The following is a 15,582-nucleotide window of genomic DNA, read 5'->3' on the forward strand; positions in this document are numbered from 1 at the left end:
CCATAAATCAACACATGTGATCTGGCTCCAGTGTCAGTTCTCCTACTCATGTTATGCTGCTCTAAAAAAAAAAACAAAATAAATGAAACAAATCTAAATATATTATGAAACTAATGTAGCTTTGTCTACTTACAGATTGTCTACTGACCAAGATGGCCTAACATTCTCCTCAGCTTGACTAAAGTTTAGACAGTTTTCTTTCTAACTATAGGTCCCTAGACTCCCTTTTCTTAGAGCATTTACTTTAGAAACTTGTAATTGCAAATTCTTTCTCTGTTTGAGATGCAAATGTTCTCCCAGCTCTTGCTAGTTTTAAAACCCAAGAAAGTCTATCTCAAGGACCTGGGAGCTATTCCTTTGAAAGATAATCAAGAAAGATAGCAACCCTGTCTCCCAGTCTCCGTGAGAAGGTAGAAGCCTAACTTACTGTGCCAGTTGCAAACACAATAAAGATGGCCTAATCACTTTGACCAAGTTACCCCCTAAAGTCCTCCAGTACTTTTCCACGAGCTCACCACAGCACTTAAAAACCCTCCTGCCTTTATTCCATTGGAGTTGGGTTCAGTCTCTCCTTCTGTGGTAGTCCTGACATCTATTGTAAGTGTCCTTGATAGAGTCTTCCTTACCTGTTTTACTCCATCAGGTGCAATTTTTCTTTGACATTATAACCCTATATGAGTGTTCACTTGTAAGACTAAGTACACATCATGCTTCATCTATCAAAGCATAAACTTCAGGAAAATAAATGGCCATCGATCTGTAATAATCTTAGGTACGATGCTTCAGATAATCTTTGAGGTCAGTAAATCTTTTGACCTTTGATCTTCATCCCACATGTGGTGAAAAAGAAATACCATTTATTATGCAAAGAAGCACTACTTTAGATAGATAGAAAGTATATTTTAGCAAAAAAAAAAAAAAATGTAATCAAAGAAAACACCACCAGGTGAAATTTAATACTATAGAAACACACAAACACATTTTGATTTACTATAGGAATATAATGTAATAGGCAAATACAAATAAAGAGTGAAATTGGAACTGAAAGAAAAAAAGAGAAAATGCAATGAATCTGGTGGTTTAATGGAAACCATATCATAAAGCCCACAGTATTACAAAAAGGGCATGTAACTTGGATCTGAACTTTCAAGTAACTAACTTGAAAAGGAAAAAGATCCACAGTATCTGGAAAAAAAGAAAAGCAAACAAATAAGACAATTTGCTTTGGAAAAACTCAGGATATTTAAATCTAGAAGAAATTTGTTTTTCCCTTTCCTTATTTTTTAAAACATTTTTATTGAATCATATTGACTGTACATATTTATGGGGTACAGATAATAGTTCAACAGTTTTATACAAAGTGTGGTGATCCATTCAGGGTAATTAGCATATTCATCATTGCAAAACTTAATCATTTCTTTGTGATGTACACATTTAATCTCATCTAGTCGTTTGGTAGCATGCAGTAAATCGTTGTTAATTATAGATTCCTGGATTGACTATGCATCAATAGAACTTATTTTTCCTATCTAGCTATAATTTTGTGTCCATTAATCAGCCTGTCACTATCCCCTCTCCCCATCCCCTTTCCCGCCTCTCGTAACCACAATTCTTATCTCAATCTGGAAGAAATTAAACTAACTAAATGTTATGGTTAGTATTAAACCACACCATCAGGTGAAGTTTAATACTATACAAACACACACAATGTGTAATCTAGTAGACAAGTTATGAACTGCACCCTGAGCTAAATGCAGAAATATATTTTGTAGGATTTTTTCCTATGCTTTTTGATACAAAGGTGATGAAAATATTCCAGTTTATTTTTGTAAAAGTGATCATATAAGGGACAAGATATCAAGCTCTGGTTCTGAGAGTCTTGTTCAATCTGTAATTTATCCTTCCTAGAAAAATAAATTAAATGAAAATCCTTAAGGATATGAGTTTCTGCAAGTTGAAGTTTTCATGACAATTGAATTGTAAAGAGAGTAAGGTTATATTCTAGGGCAAATTCCTATGAGTGCTAGACTTAAGACAATAATGTACTGGTCAAGAATAATAGTGACTGTGATTTTGATCTTAAATCATTGTTATAACAAAGAAAAAATACTTTTTTCACTGTATCATAATCATGATATATGTTAATTTTTAAAACTTGGAAAATAAAGCACAAAATAAAAATCATTCATAATTCCATCTTTAATAGAGGAGGTGGAAATACAGAAAAAAATGTTATTGATATTTTGAGTATATTCTTATTGTATAAAACCTTCATACTGTTTTGCAGGACAGGCCATCATAGTAAATTAAGGATTAGAATGCCAGAGTTCAAACATTGAATCTGTCCTTTCCTTCTTGTGACCTTAGGTCACATTATCCAACCCTCAAGTTTACCTGTTTGTAGTTTAGCTTAGTTTTTAAAGTTTTTTCATAATGTCCTATTCTCACCTTATGAATTCAATCCCTTCTTTTTTATCTCTCTGTTTATTTTAATATACTTATTTAAATGTCATTTTAATTTTATTCCATTATTGCATAGCTTAAAGTTTGGGTTCTCCAGGTGGTTACTTATTGGGACTTACTATTGTCAGAAACTATTCTGAGCACTTTAAAAATATTAACTCATTTATTTCTCACAACCACCTTATGAAGTAGCATTATTATCTTTATTTTACAGATGAGGAAACTGAGACACAGTGATCTTAAGCAAATTACCGAAGTTCACACAGCTAATCAGTGGAGAAACCATTAATCAACACATGTAGTCTCACTCCAAAGTCAGTTCTCCTACTAATGTTATGCTGCTTTTTAAAACTTTTATCTAAACTATCTTTAATCCATAATATTAAAAACGTTCTGAACATGTTTATAGTAAGCAATGTTTTCTGATAGTGGTTTAGATATCTGGATCTATTGAAGCAATTGTTTGTGAAATCAAAACCATGTACAGAATGCAGAAGAATGCATGTGATGTGCTTCTTTATTGTAGCTATTCATGCATCCAGATAAAGCTGGAGCAAGATCAAAATACTAAGGGTGGGTTTCTTAAAAAAAAAAAAAAAAAGGTTAGACACTTCACAAAAAAGAGATATACCTAAAACACCCAAAAGAGTGTACAAAGTCAATGGTTATTGTGCCAAGCATCAATTTTTTGCCATTCAGCTCCAAATTTACTCTTGAACAGATATGCTCTGTGATCAGAGGATTCCTTTAAGCATTTCTACTTTAAAGTGAGCACATCACAACATTAAGCATTCTCAGCAGGGGGTGCTGTTGGACCACTGCAGGAAGAAGGAACTCTTGCTGTTTCTAGTTGCTACAAAGTGGGCTGGGTCCAGTGGCTGAGAGTTCATTCAGGAGAGCTCTGAGACCATGCAATTTCAACCTGGTCTGCTAATAACCTCCCCAAGGCCCCCAACAGGGATACTAGTGCCCCAACACCCTGATGGCACAAACAACCTGATTCCCTCTGTTGGCACCAGTAGGAGCTTACAGCTGATGCTCCCTCTGCAACCCTAACACTATAGCCTGGGCCTGGAGGATTCCCACACACTCTGCATGCCCATATACTTACTGGTTTCCTGTGGCCTGTTCCCACCTGCACTCTGGAGGGCTGCTTTGTGCTGACCGAGTCTTGCAGACCAGCTTTAGCCTGGGCAAACCAGGGAATTTTCCTACTATTCAATGGGCTAAACTGTATCTTCTCTAAAAGGTCTGAACCCCAGCCTTGGGGAGGGAGTCCAATTCAAAGTTTGTCCTTCCAGGGGTATTCTCTCTCAATCCTAAGGTACTGTACAGAATTTTTGTATATATTATAGTTATTCTTTTATCATAGATTAAAATTTTTTTATATTAAACGTCTGTAGTTTAACCCATTGTATGGTTTCTATCTCTTGTCTGGACCTAGAATAATACATTTATTAGATAGTTCAAATTAAAATCACAAAGAGGTATAACTATCCTCGTATATACACACAAATGCCTAAAATTTATTTTTTAATATATAAAGCTTTATGTATATAAAATGTGGTGAGAATGTAGGGTACCTGGAACTCTCATTCATTTTTTATAGGAACATAAAATATTATAAGCACTTTGGAAAAAAGTCTTACAGTTTCTTATAAAACTAAATATACACCTATTCTATAATTCATCAATTCTACTCCAAGAGAAATCAAAATGTATGTGCACAGAAAGGTTTGTACAGAAATGTTCTTAGAAACTATATTTATAATAGTCCGAAGAGGATAACAAACCAAATGTCTCTCAGTAGGTACATGGATAAACAGACTGGTATATTCATATGATGGAATACTACTTGGTGATAAAAGGGGAGGGGGAACTACTTATACGCAATAACATGGATGAATCTCAAAAATATAGTGAGTGAAGAAGCCTTAAACAAAATGTTTATACTATCTAATTCCATTTTTATGATGTTCTAGAGCAGCTAAACTAATCTCTGGTGGGAAGAAAAGAATAAATACAGTGGTTGTCTGTGGGAAGAGGAGGGGTAGGGATGAACTGGGAAAGGAGTGAGGGACTGCTCTGAGTCAGATGTGTCTCCCCAAGTTTTATGTGTTGGAAACTTAATCCCCACTGTAACAGTGTTGAGAGGATGGGAAATCCCATTATGGTAATTGAAAGGTGCGGCCTTTCAACAAATGATTAGATTGTGAGGACTCTACCCTCATGAATGGATTAATCCATTGATAGTTTAAGGGGTGATCATGGGGCATGATTCTGATGGCTTTAAAAGGAAAGCAAGGGAGGAGGTTAGCTCTCTTGTTCAGGCCTTCTCCGTGTGATACCCTGCATGGCTGTGGAGAGTTACCATCAAGAAAAAGGCCCTCACCACCAGATGCGTTCCCTGGACTTTGCATTTCCCAGGCTCCAAAATGGTAAGAAATGAATTTCATTTCTTTATAAATTACCCACATTCAGGTTTTTCTTGTAAGCAACAGAAATGGACTAATATAGGAACTTTCTTGGGTGAGGGTAATATTCTACTTCTTGATAGAATATCTACATCAAAGTACTAGGAGTGAATCTTTAAAAATGAGGGTTTAGATTATACAGGTTACGCATTTATCAAAATTAATCTAATGGTACTGTTAAAATTTGTGCATTTTGTAGCAGGTAACTTTAACTTTAAAAAATTGTAAACAGAATAGTGATTTATATGCTAACATGTTTAGGTGGGAAGTATACTGATAACTGCAACTTATTTCTGAATGCATTAAAATATACATGGATTAATGGATAAATAGAGGGATGGATAGGTGAATAGATATATCATAATGCAAATACAGAAAAAGGTTAGTTGTGACACCTTTGGTTGGGATACAGGTGTGCATTTTGTAATACTTTTCAATTTTACTGTGTTTTTTGAAAATTTTTATAAAAAACTAATTGGGAAAAAAACTGAAGGCGATCAAAACCATGTCAGTTTTTTTTGTTTCTTAAAACTATTCAAACACTTTCCTGGCTTGTTATATCAAAGTTCCAGTTTTGCATGAGTGTTGAGAGCTGAGGGTCTATTTGAGCTCCTGCAGCCTCACTCTTAATACAGGTATTTTTCCAGGGCTAGAAAGTAAGGGAAACTGACTGGCTTTAATTTACTATTATAGCACTTCTCTTTTCTTGCAATATGTCATAGTCTTTGTGATGGCCTAAAGTAGCTTGTTTTACGAGATGAAGGCATCTGTGCTTTTCTGAAGTTATATATTTGCATTCTGTACCCTGGAAGACTTAGCCTGACTTTAAACCATACCACCTCGAATTAACGTATACATAGTTTTTAGCTGTTTAGCTCATTTCATACATGTGCATCTTGAATAAGTCATAAATTTCTCAGCGGTAGGGTCTGTCTTCTATTTATTTTGCATTTTCTACCCAGAGATACTGTACTGTGTTATAGATACAGGGAATACTTACTTAAATGATGATGGTGTCTATTATCTTGGTGTTTAAGACCTTTCGAAATACCCAGGTAAGGCTTAGTTTATTCAGAACCTAGTTCGCTAGAACTAAGATTACATAATTTCCCTCAACTACACAATCATTAATTTAAAAAAACCAAAACACAAAATCCACAAAACAAACCTGTATTGTAGAAAGGTCCAACTAGCTTTTACATGATTTCTTTTTTATAGAGGAGAAAAACTATCAACAGCTACGTAAGCTCACTGGATATAAGATCCTCCTGCACTGGCAACATGTCTATCATAAGAATGTCAGCAAAGAATCATAACCCAGATGGAAACAAGCTTCTAAATACCTGGAAACTGAGGATGACTAGAGATCAGATGTGATTACAGGTCTTAAGTGGTGGTGGAAGAAAGAAAAGTATATGCAGGTTCAAAGCTCAGAAGTAATAAAATTCCCTTAAAAGTATGCTTACCTTTCAATTTGCCAGGTGAAATAGTAAAAAAAAGTCTTAAAATTATGAAGGATTATTATATATAAATATGATAACTCTGAATCATCCTTCCAAGTAACAGGAATATTTTCTACTTTCTATATAAGCTATTTATATCTAAATCTCAGATAAAAGAGATCCCTTTACCAATAGTTATCAGCTCCACTCTAAATTGAAGACCCCAAAAAGGATAAACAGCCGGGTCTCTAGAAACTTACAAGTAGCCATCTATTTTATTGCATATCTTGAAGTAAAATATTCCTGGAGACCATAAACATACTGACCAGAAAACACTGCAATTATTAACTTGACTTCTCAGATACCATGATACTGAGGAAGAGATAACCTTGCTAGGAAATATGAACATTCTAGTCCACTTATAAAGTTTACCTCTAATTTTAAATTAATCAAATATATAGCCCTAAACTGTGTAAGTTTGTATATTCCACATCTATAACCTAAAATTTAGATGACCCTTGGAACAAAAGATAATAAATTTTCAGAGTTGTAGAATATCATAACTGAGCTATAGCTGGCATTTACACAATTGCCCCATGTTTCTTATTTCTGAGTTTCCTAAGCACATCAGTAAAACAAACAGTAGAGAGTAGAGCAATCATATTTATGGCAATTCCAAATTATCCCCCCAAACACATATCTTCACCTAAAACCTTTTTGAGTGCGTATATAAACACACCAATATGAACCAATAAAATTTTAATTTTTTGCCTAATTAATATATTTACTAATAATTTCAAATGATTTTCCACCATTGTGTGAACCCTGTAGTAAAATTTTTGTCACAAATATAACCGTAATTTTTAATTAACAATACTAATCACCTGAGAGAGAATGCTAGGGCCTTCTTTCCTCAAAGCCTTCTGCTATGAAATTTGAGAGACAATAGGATTTGTTATTTTTCCTCTCATAATTTTAAGTACTCTTGTGTGACAATGGGAAGAGGACAGTGGATATTACCTATTAATCGTCACACACCTGATTATTTACTTGTAACATGTCAATCATTAGCCAGGGGCTAGAGTTAAATAGATTTTTGTTTTTAGGCCCTTGCGAGATCTATGACATGTCAGCTGGTGAAAAGGCAGTAATGAAGGCTACTTAGCCCACACTGCTTCAGGAAATAGGTTTGGCAGTACATAAATCCTATGTTTTATCTTATTTACACCATTCACACATTCAACCGTCATTCTGTTTATCTACTTGGACTCTAATTTAATTTACTAAAGAGTGTGTGTTACTCAGCCAACCGTAAGGTGGACTTGATTCAACTATAACTATTGCAAGCTAATTGTTCTGTGTTGAATTTAAAGCTGATAATGATGTGCAGTGACAGGTTTAACAAATTTTTGTTTACCACATTCAATTACCTTTGGTGCATCCCACTTATCAGCGAGCCGAACACTTAATTCATTTAAAGTTTTGACAAAGGATATGAGTTGAGATGATTCATTAGGGAGACTCCCCGGACAGGTCTTACAGTCTAGATGTGATTAAACAACTCCCTCTATGTTGTTTTACAGGTTAATTTTAGAATCTAGCCGTGTTGGAGAAAATAAAGTGCTTATTTGCCACATGTACCTATCTGTAAACAGATTATTCAACATGCTGAGATTACATTAATGTGTCTGCAAGTTAATATTTGTGGCATTTGAATTCACAAATAAAAATGTAGTTATTTGGAAAGATCATTGATAATATGAATCGATTATTATTTATTATATAATTGACTCACTTCTATGTCTACATTTATCAGTGCTATCCTATTAAAAACAAGGATTTTAAAAATAAAGTGAAGATCACCTTATTTCAATTATATTTTTGTAATTCTCCATAGATGGGATTATCTAACACTAACGAAAATTAACCTATTATTTAACTCTTTGAGCCAGTGGAAAACAAAAGAATATTTAGTAAAAGGTCATGTTATGTCTATAGATAAGAACAAGTTTATCTTGTTCCTATAAATCTAAAGGTAGATGAGAATCTTGAAGAAGATTCTTAAGCTAGGGGGGAAAAAGAAAGAAAAAAAAAACGAGTAGATGGTGACAGTTTCTTTAAAACATGTTAACATGTATATCAAAAAAGAGGCTCATTACCTTTTACAAAATAAGATCTATGTCTGCAATGATAAGGCCTCTTCTTTTTTTTAACCTTTCTTATCAAGAAGTAGGTATTTTAGTATCACTGACATTCACTAATGTGGTCATTGTGGGTTTTATATTACTGAATAATCAGATATGGGGTTGAGGGCTTTGTATAGGCCACCTGGTTCATTATTTGGCATATGTACCCAGCATGAGAATGACAAAAATTGATGCATAATAGGTCCAGAAGTCTCTTTGTATACGTATTTGTTAAAAAGGCAATGTTAAAATCAATCTTACCCACATTGTTCAGGGTATAATGATTTTATAAGTTGCTTGAAAGTATTGGTTTATCCTGGAGGAACATGTAACCAATATTGTGATTTCTATCATAATTAGTGATTCATTTTCATGAGTTTTCATACCAGTTTCTTGTAAGGGTGTCTTCCTTCAACAGTCTGCTCACAACCTTAGCCCAGACATTGAAACTGTTCATTTTCAAGACCGATGCATTTGTATTCTTCCAGGTGAAGTGTAATTCAAAACTAATGCTCAGTTATAGAGACTTGTAGCTTAACCTTGAATTTAAGATCTAGTTCTGATTCAGATCTTGGGGACAATCCTCTATAGTGGATGCTGTTGTGAACACCCTAACTCCCTCACCCCAGTGTATTCACTTGTAGCTGCTGTTCCTGTTGACTTTTAATAGCTCACATGTGACTTCTTTTGAGTAAAGTGAAGCTGGAGTTCAAAGATAGCCCCCATATCTCAAGGTGAGCCCACCTCCGTGGTGCGATTCCTGCTCTATAACTCCCCACGGGACCAGCCTGAAACATGTCCCCAGGACAGACTACATCTGTGCTCAGCTTTCTTCCCCTGCTCCGAGTTGTTTGCCTCACTCCCCTTCTCCTGAGAGCACACCTCCAGGAAATCACTTTCACGAGAATCTCCATTTTATACTCTGCTTCTAGGGAACCCAACCCGGGACGCTCCAGACGAGATACACCATTCTGATCCATAAATGTTGGTGATTTAAGTATTTGAAGCTGGTAATGAACAGTGTTTAAGAGGTCATTTTCCATGGTCCTGTGGGAATCCATATTCCATGAATGGTGTTAAAATCTTTCCTTGATAAGAACCCAAAAATGTGTCCAAAAAGTTTTGTAAATTTTTACATTTAAAATAATGATTTGAAACTCTCTCCCATATAATAACGCATCTTTTGAACAATGGAGGCTGCAGGCAATATTGAAAAAAAAAATCATTAATTAGAGGCTAGAAGCCTTAAAACTTAGTCCTCATCCCAAGGACCTAATGTGGACTTTAGTCATTTAACTTCTTTATGGTTTGTGTAACGTACCAGAAAAAATGGCAATAATAATAAATAGCAAAAATTTATTCAGTTAGGATATACGAGTACTGTGTGCTGCCCATTATTTACATATTATTCACTCATTTGATTATTTTGACAATGCTTGGGGCATAATTATCTTCATACAGGGATAAAGAAAGCGAGGATGAGACTCATTAAATACTCTTCTCAGTATCACAAATCTGCTTCATGACAAAGTAAGAATTCAAACCCAGATTTGTTGGATTCTTTAACTCAGGCTTTCCCCCTGTAACACCTTCCCTCTCTCTACTGTGTAAGTGTCCTGAGAGGGCATTTACCCTGGCAGAGGTGTTGCAATAGACATTGGTTGAAACGGGAGAACAGATGGGAGCAATAATTGGCTTTCTTTCATGATTCCTTGTTTTCCAACTGTCTTCTCCTCTGCTGAAAGAACTATTTTTCACTCAAGAAGAATAGTTTTTGCAAAATTTTAATTAGTAATTATAGTCGTTTTCTATTGTTGCTGTAACAAATTGCTACAGTTAGTGCCTTAAACAACATAAACTTATTATCCTATAGTTTTGTAGGTTACAAATCTGACACAAGTCTCATTTGGGATAAAATTAAAGTGTCAGCAAGGCTGGGTTTTCCTCTGGAACATCTAGAAGAGAATGTGTCCTTGTCTTTTCCAGCTTCTATAGGCCACATGCTCCTTGGCTGATGGCTGCTTCCTCCACGTTCAAAGCCAACAATGTCATGTGCCTCTAATTCTTCTTTCATTGTCAAGCCTCTTTTTCTGACGATAGTCAGGAAAAGGGTCTGTTTTTGAGGACCCATGTGATTAGATTGACTACCATCCAGATAATGTCATAAAATCTCCCCATCAGAAAGTCCTTAACCTTAGTACTATCTGCAGAGTCCCATTTGTCATATAAAATAAAATAGTCACATGTTCCAGGTATTAAGGGCATGGACATCTTTGTGGAGGAGGCTGTTATTCTGCCAACCAGAGTGATAGAAGTGTATCAATAATTTTTATAAGAATAAATTTTTTGCAAAATGATAAGTATACCAAAATTTGAGAAGGATCTTTTTTCCTCTTCTAATTCTTTCCTAGTGTTTCCTATTCTACTCCCACTTCTCCCTGGCAGATATTTAGGACAATTATGACAATCTTAAACATGTTTACAATAGTCACCAACAGGATGATCTCTCATTCTTGCCTGGACAAAATTCCTAAGGAAGAAAAGCCCCCAAAAAAAGTGAAAAAAAAAAAAAGTGTATCAACGTGTGATTAAACTATTTGATCTGAATAATACTGGCCAGCAGGAAGTGACCGCAACTGTAAGTATACTCAGTATCTGGCATCTCACAGGTATACATGCTTAATTGAACTCTTTTATATATGAATCATATTTTTTGATCTCATATTTAGATAATCTCATTCTTCATCTGCTGCACAAAATCTCTGAAGACTTCTAAGTTTTTCCTCCAAGGTGAGCCGGGTTTGACCAGTTCCTATCACTAAGAGCTACTTAATTTGCATGAGACTTTTACTTATTATAAATCACTGCTGTGAAATGAAGACCCTGCTGTCAAGTTCACTGGGAGAGGTGAATGTGCAGCTCACTCTTAAGACTTGAGTTCTACTTGATTAGATTCTTCTTCATTTTGTAGAAGCAACAATGTAAATTATTTTGAAGTTCTACTGTCTTCTCCTTATTTGCTGTTTTTCTACAAAGCCTTTTTGACTTGAATATACCTTCCTAAACTTCTTACCTTAACTCACTTAACTCTTACAATTTGATTATTTTTCCTCTTTTGATTCAATAGATTCTCAACCAATCAATTCTGTCATTTACTTCTTCCTGCAGGAAAGTTTCTGAAATATTGTTTTCCTTAGCCTAAATTTTTTCCATAAAAGGCACTAATTGTCATATACATTGTGCACTTATCACAGATATAAGGGCTCCATTGTTCAATGATTTTGATATTTAAAAAATTATATTATCTCAGAACATTACTATAGAACATTACTATTTCCCAACTATGCCTTAATCTAGCCATAAATTAATCATTACTTTATTTCCTAATTTATCTAATTTTCATTAAGGTAATCTTGTTAATAGTGTGGATGTCTTTTTTTTCTTTTAAAATTAGAACTATCCATTACAAACTTTTTTTCATATTTTTCTTTTGTGTAGGTAATAATTTCCTTTGGCAATCTAGGTGTTTTAATAATCATCTAGGAGTGTTCATCATCATTATTTCCCTTAAACTTCTCCATAACTTTTCAGTTGCTGTTTCAGAGGTGCTTCTGCAACTTAGCTCATTCTTATGTCAGAAGCAATGTCTTCTAAGCCTATATTTGGACATTTTATAGTTTCGTGATTGTTCTTTTCACTGCTGCTATTATTATTATTTTTTTACTGTAATATAAATACCTGGAAAAGACAAGTTTTGACAAATTGCTGAGATGATGTGCTGAATCCTCAAGAAATCCAAATATTGTTCTCTCAAATGTATACTCAATAATATTTTTAAATGAAGGTGCTTGAATAAATATTAAGGTACATCTCAGTCATAGTCTCAGATTCACTTTAAATGAGAAACACTCCAGTTAATATTAATAATAACAATAATGATAATTATAATAATAATAAATAATAGCTTTAAGGTTGGCCGCATAATTCATACTCCTGGTAGGAATCCCTCCCTTTGAGTGCAGGTAAGAACTGTGAATACAATGGGATATCACTCCCATAATTGTTACCTTTAGTGGCAAAGGTGAAGGCATTTAGCAGATGTAAATAAGGTCCCTAATCAGCTAGCTTTAAGCTAATCAAAAGATTATCCTGTGAGGGCCTGACCTAATGAGGTGAGCTCTTTACAAAGGTATTTAGAAGTAGGAGATGGAAAAAGTCTGGGAGAGAGGAGTAACTTCAGATGCGCTCCTGCTGGCTTTGAAGAAACAAACCATGGTGCCCTGGGAGGGCCATGTGTCAAGGAATAGGGGAGAGCCTCTAGCCATTGAACATCTCAGTCTCCCAACGGCAAGGAACTGACTTCTGCCAACCCATGAACTGAGCTCCAGATGAGATTGGAACCTCAGCTCATACCTTAGTTTCCTCTGGGGAGACCCTGAGCAGAGGAACCAGCCAACCATCACATGGAACCTGTGATATGATAACCTTGTGTTATTTTAAGCCACTAAATATGTGAATTGTTACATGGCAATAGAAAACTAATGCAATTGCTAACATTTATTTAGCTCTTTCTGTATGCCAAGCATGATGTTATAGATGTTACATAGATGATTTCATTTAATACTCATAACAGTCATATGAACCACGATCTATTATTTTTAAAATGTTATAAGTGATAAAATTGAGCTTTAGGGTAAGTCACTTGGTGCAGGTGACAGAGCTGTTCAGAGGAGGAATTAAGATTCGAACTTGTGCTTTTATTACTTCATTGGCCTATGTTCTTTAAAGTGAAACATCCCACAGAGTAATACAAGTTAAATCTGATTACCACCTGTTCAAATACTGTCTTTTTCCTGTGCACTTTCAACAAAATGTGAGACTACTAAAGAATAAACAGCCTTTGAAAAAATCCATTTATTGTAGATGATTTCTCAAAAACCTTTATATGAATACTTCAATTATGGAAGAAAGTCTTCCAAAAATAAATCCTTTACAAAGAATATTTAATTGCTATTTTACCTAGAAGAACAATCTATTTCAATCTATCAGGTAGTAATGAGAAGTCATTATCTTGCACTCTTCTTTAATTAACATCAATCCTGATTAGTCAGAATAAATTAGGCTCTTTGTCTTTTTCCATAGTTGTGATTCTTCTGGTACAGGGAGCATTCACTTATGTGTTACCATGTGTTATCACTTACAAAAGATGTCAGTATAATTGTATTAGCATTTCAAATTTTACTTTTAAATATTTCAATGTTCAAATGTATGTTTTTTTCTTAAAATGTGGGAAAGAATCAAATAACTGTAAAATTATTTTTTTCATATTAAAAACAAAATGCACAATATTTAATAAAGCTCCAGGATTTTAATAGATATTCTTCATTATACTATGCATTGCACTTAGTCATACAAATATCAGAGGTACTAAATGACTGTTACTACAAACGGGCTGTATTGCTAGGGCAAGGGCCCACAGACCCTACAAACCTGTTGTATGGACTGGGTCCACGAGCTAGGTAATAGGAGAAGACCCTGGGAGCTATAGGTAAAAATTAATAGGCTTTATTCAGATGCGAGCTCAGGTAGCTAGCAGCAGCCACCCTAGTAGCCTCCCGAGGCATCCTGAGGGCCCTGTCAGAGCCACTCATCCTTTATACTTAAGTCCAATAACCCAGGACACCTGGGTGCACATACACAATTACATTGGACAATAACCAAGGAACACCTGGGCACACGTACATATTACATATTTACATCAAATGCCCAGCAAGATTTGGAGCCCCCAAGGGATCCTGACCATTTACTTTTCATTTTCCCTGCAGGGGGTGTTGTTGGGGGGGGGCACAGAATTATTCTGACTAGAATATGGAACAGAATTTTGGAAATTCAAATTGACAGTTTGGCATTTCTATATAGAAACTAATCACCATCATTTAAAAAAATTTTTTTCCCATTTTTTTATATGATTTTATGAGTGCATTGAGATAACCACTGATTTGTTTTATGGTCAAAATGTTCCCTCCCTACTGGGGTCACTAAAAACTGAATTGTGTAAATACAGTTTTTTTCTGTGTGATGGAATGGAAGTCGGGATACAGGTCCTGCATTACTTAAGTAATTAGCCCTGAAATGGAAATAATTACTGACTGTCACCCAAATAAGGTAAGATAAGATTATGGAAACATCACGCCCCTGTACCCATCATTACTCTCTGGGTTAAGAGCTGAGCCAGCTAATGTCTCAGTTTGAATAAAAATGAGAAACTGCACTGTATCTAACGTTGTTTTAAGAGAGAACTTTATTCTCTAGTCATATCTGGAAAAACACTTTAAAAGAAAAACCAGGAGCAGGGGGATTTCCAGACCTATAAGGCAGACGTTAGGGTGAATAAAAGGTCTTCTGCTGCCTTGGTCAGCATTTATGAATCACACTCTCAGTGTGGAGGCAGCTCTCTTCCCCCACGTTATTTGCTTTCACATTCTCATCGGTTCAGCATCTCCACAGTGACTTATTACCCAAAACCCACCAGATTTCTTTTTTATTACAACTACAGACACAAACCTGAAATCATTTTCCTCTAAGAATTTTAGGTTGTGCTCTTTCCTGTAGTGTTTATTTGGTATTTTTAAGGTTAACCGATCATGTTTGAAACAAATGAAAACAACACAATGGTCTTCATCTGTCTTGAGCTAGCAACGTTACAGGTCATAGGCTTTGCCCAGCAGAAGCCATGATTTTTATTTGCAACTAAAATGATTTTTATTGGAACTGTTTGCTCTGTTTCCATCATTTGACATGGCTGTCTGACAAAGAACTTACTGTTTGAATACAGCACCATTACAAAAGACAAAGCAATCTAAAATGTAGAGTCTCTTCTGCTTAAATTTAATAGAGATGGTTTAGAAATAAGATCATGTAGGGGAAGGAAAGAATACCTTTGTGGATTTTGTATTCTTCTATCAATTAATCATTAATTCTTACATTAACATAGAAGAAAAAAACATTAGTGCTATT

Source organism: Cynocephalus volans, chromosome 1, assembly GCF_027409185.1.
Source record: "Cynocephalus volans isolate mCynVol1 chromosome 1, mCynVol1.pri, whole genome shotgun sequence".
NCBI classification, from domain to species: Eukaryota; Metazoa; Chordata; class Mammalia; order Dermoptera; family Cynocephalidae; genus Cynocephalus; species Cynocephalus volans.